A 3,247-nucleotide genomic window follows, 5' to 3' on the forward strand; every position below is an offset into this window, starting at 1 on the left:
GGGTGTTAGCTTTCATAAGTCGAGGGATAGAGTTTAAGAGACGCGATGTAATGATGCAGCTCTATAAACTCTAGTTAGGCCACACTTGGAGTACTGTGTCCAGTTCTGGTCACCTCACTATAGGAAGGATGTGGAAGCATTGGAAAGGGTACAGAGGAGATTTACCAGGATGCTGCCTGGTTTAGAGAGTATGGATTATGATCAGAGATTAAGGGAGCTAGGGCTTTACTCTTTGGAGAGAAGGAGGATGAGAGGAGACATGATAGGTGAGTATAAGACATTAAGAGGAATAGACAGAGTGGACAGCCAGCGCCTCTTCCCCAGGGCACCACTGCTCAGTACAAGAGGACATGGCTTTATGGTAAGGGTAGGGAAGTTCAAGGGGGATATTAGAGGAAGGTTTTTCACTCAGAGAGTGGTTGGTGCGTGGAATGCACTGCCCGAGTCAGTGGTGGAGGCAGATATACTAGTGAAATTTAAGAGACTACTAGACAGGCATATGGAGGAATTTAAGGTGGGAGGCTATATGGGAGGCAGGGTTTGAGGGTCAGCACAACATTGTGGGCCGAAGGGCCTGTAATGTGCTGTACTATTCTATATGTTTTATAATCAATACATTATTTCAGATAGGACAATCCATAATAACCATTCAGATATAATATTACAGGATAAACAAGCAGGAACAACTCCCCCAATAGATAAAACCATTCCAAACACACATACGTTCCTCAACCAGTGGAGCACCTCACCACAGGCATTGTTTGTGTCATCAGTCAGACAACCGAAATATTTTCTCTGTCAATCAGCTTCCAAATGTTGCTACTCTGTCATTCGTTGCCACGCCCCGCTGCTGATTCCCTTCTCCTCATCATACGTTCTTACCCCGACCATCGTCCAGAGCCCCAAACTCTGCCCTGTGCAGACCCGCCTCTGGTTTCTGACCCCGCTCCGTTGGACATCCAACGGATGGTTTCCCATTCTGCTTTCAGTCTTTAGAGGACAGCGGTGTTTTCAACAACACTTTAGAAGCAGGGAAAACGACCCATAATCTGGAAATGAGCCGTGAATAAGGAGGGTAACTCCCAAATTCATTCTTCCTCAGCCCAGAGATTTCAGGGGCGAAGAACATCTCAGACAGAACTGCAGTCAGCTCAATTTCTTCAGTCTGCAGAGAATTCAGGGAAACCTCTTCATCCACAGGATGGTGACGGTTTGGAACACATCACCACAGGGAGAGCGAGAGGGGAACAACAGGGGAGGATTTAAAAGGACTGTCCTGGAACAGAATCACTGGCAGGGGCCAGCCGGCCTGAGTTGACCCTCTACCGTGCACTAGGTGTGTTAAAGATTCACTAAGTACCGGAGACAGAGTTTAAAATAGAACTGATTTACTTGTCTCAGATCCAGAATATTAAACTCCAGTCCCATTAAAGGTGAATATGCAGCAGAAGAAACTCCTCCCATGCCCAGTGACCAGGGTGCAGACCTGGGTGTGGTGAGCAGCAGCAATTATTGCAGATTTCATCACCGACAGTCACTCTCGAAATTGCATTCAGCAACGGTGATGGACAAATATCCAGCATGCAGCTCATTGAAACTTTCTACCCAGTGTGAACCCGGTGGTCTGTCACAAGTATAACAATGTTTAGGTTACGACTAGAGAAAACAGGGATTTGGAGTGCGGGTCTATCCAATGAGAGAAATGTTCCTTCTTCTGAGTCTGGAAGAGAGATTTTCATGGTTTTTTGATGGGGAGAGATGAGAAGACGCGAATGGAGAGAGTGGGCTCTTTTTCTTTCTTTTTGTTGCCTTTACTAAGCCTGTAGGTAAAGTAAGAATTATAAATCTCAATTGTTTAATCACATATTGTGTACTGTTTGTAATTTCAGGGTACTGATTTGTAACAGGGGACACATCACACAGCATCCACCCAAAAGAGATTTCTTAAGTTTGGCCGGGCTGGGGGTGGGGGGGGGTGCAAATTAAGCTATATTAAGCTGCTAGCTGAAGCGAGAGTTACATACGCTTAGATTACTTAGTGAATCACTTCCCACATTCACTGCAGGTGAACGGCCACTCCCCAGTGTGAACTCGCTGATGCACATTTTCGTTGATTTGGCTGAGAGAAACTTTTCCCAAAGACTGACCAGTTGATCGGCCTCTACTCGGTGTGAACTCGCTGGTGTCTCTGTAGTTGAGATGACCGAGTGAATCCCTTCCCACAGTCTGAGCAGGTGAATGGCCGCTCCCCGGTGTGAACTGACTTGTGTACCAGTTGTTCGTGTGACAGAATGAATCCCTTCCCACAGTCTGAGCACGTGAATGACCTCTCCCCAGTGTGAACTCGCTGGTGTATCAGTAGATCAGATGACCGAGCGAATCCCCTCCCACATTCACAGCAGGTGACCGGCCTCTCCCCAGTGTGAACTCGCTGGTGTGCCAGCAGATCACATGACCGAATGAATCCCTTCCCACAGTCTGAGCAAATGAATGGCCATACTCCAGTGTGAACTGACTGGTGGGCCAATAGGGAGGATGACTGAGTGAATCCCTTCCCACAGTCTGAGCAGGTGAATGGCCTCTCTTCAGTGTGAACTCGCTGATGTTCCTTCAGTTTAGATGACTGAATGAATCCCTTCCCACAGTCGGAGCAGGTGAACGGCCGCTCCCCGGTGTGAACTCGCTGGTGTGCCATTCGGTCAGATATGGCCTAGTGAATCCTTCCCGACAATTTCAGCAGATGACCAGCCTCTGCCCAATGTGAACTAACTGGTGTGCCCACAGCTGGAAAGATCGTCTGAATCCCTTCTCACACACAGAACAAGTGAATAGCCTTGTCCCAGTGTGAACTTGCTGACGTACCTTTAGTTGAGATTAACGAGTGATTCCATTCCCAGTCTGAACAGGTGAATGTTACCTGTGTAAAATAACGGGCGTGCCAGTCGGTCAGATGATAGAGTGAATCCCTTCCCACAGTCTGAGCAGGAAGGATGATTGAGGGAATCCCTTGCTCCACTTCTTAAATATCTGGACAGAGACAGTAAAACTGGTGTGTTTTGTTTGAATTCCCATAGCCAATTTCCTTGTCATTTTTAACCTGTAAAAAGATTTACAAAATCCATCAATGGGTGTAGGACAACATTTCAGATGAGATCACGTTAGTTACCAAGGTGTGATCTGGCATCACACTGTTACAGTGAGGTTCAACCCAAGTTGCAGAAAGAAACCATCTTGTAACTGGGCACAT

General features: G+C 47.0%; 1 long non-coding RNA gene across 1 annotated transcript; it reads right to left on the reverse strand.

Moving 5' to 3' along the window:
* Positions 1 to 1,371: 1,371 nt before the first annotated feature.
* On the reverse strand, positions 1,372 to 3,041 carry LOC140721182 (uncharacterized). Its single transcript, XR_012097333.1, has 2 exons — positions 2,863 to 3,041; positions 1,372 to 1,820 (listed from the first exon to the last, which is right to left on the reverse strand). It is a non-coding gene; the product is annotated as an uncharacterized lncRNA (long non-coding RNA).
* Between the last annotated feature and the right edge of the window lie 206 nt (positions 3,042 to 3,247).

This window comes from Hemitrygon akajei, unplaced genomic scaffold (genome assembly GCF_048418815.1).
Source record: "Hemitrygon akajei unplaced genomic scaffold, sHemAka1.3 Scf000052, whole genome shotgun sequence".
NCBI classification, from domain to species: domain Eukaryota; kingdom Metazoa; phylum Chordata; class Chondrichthyes; order Myliobatiformes; family Dasyatidae; genus Hemitrygon; species Hemitrygon akajei.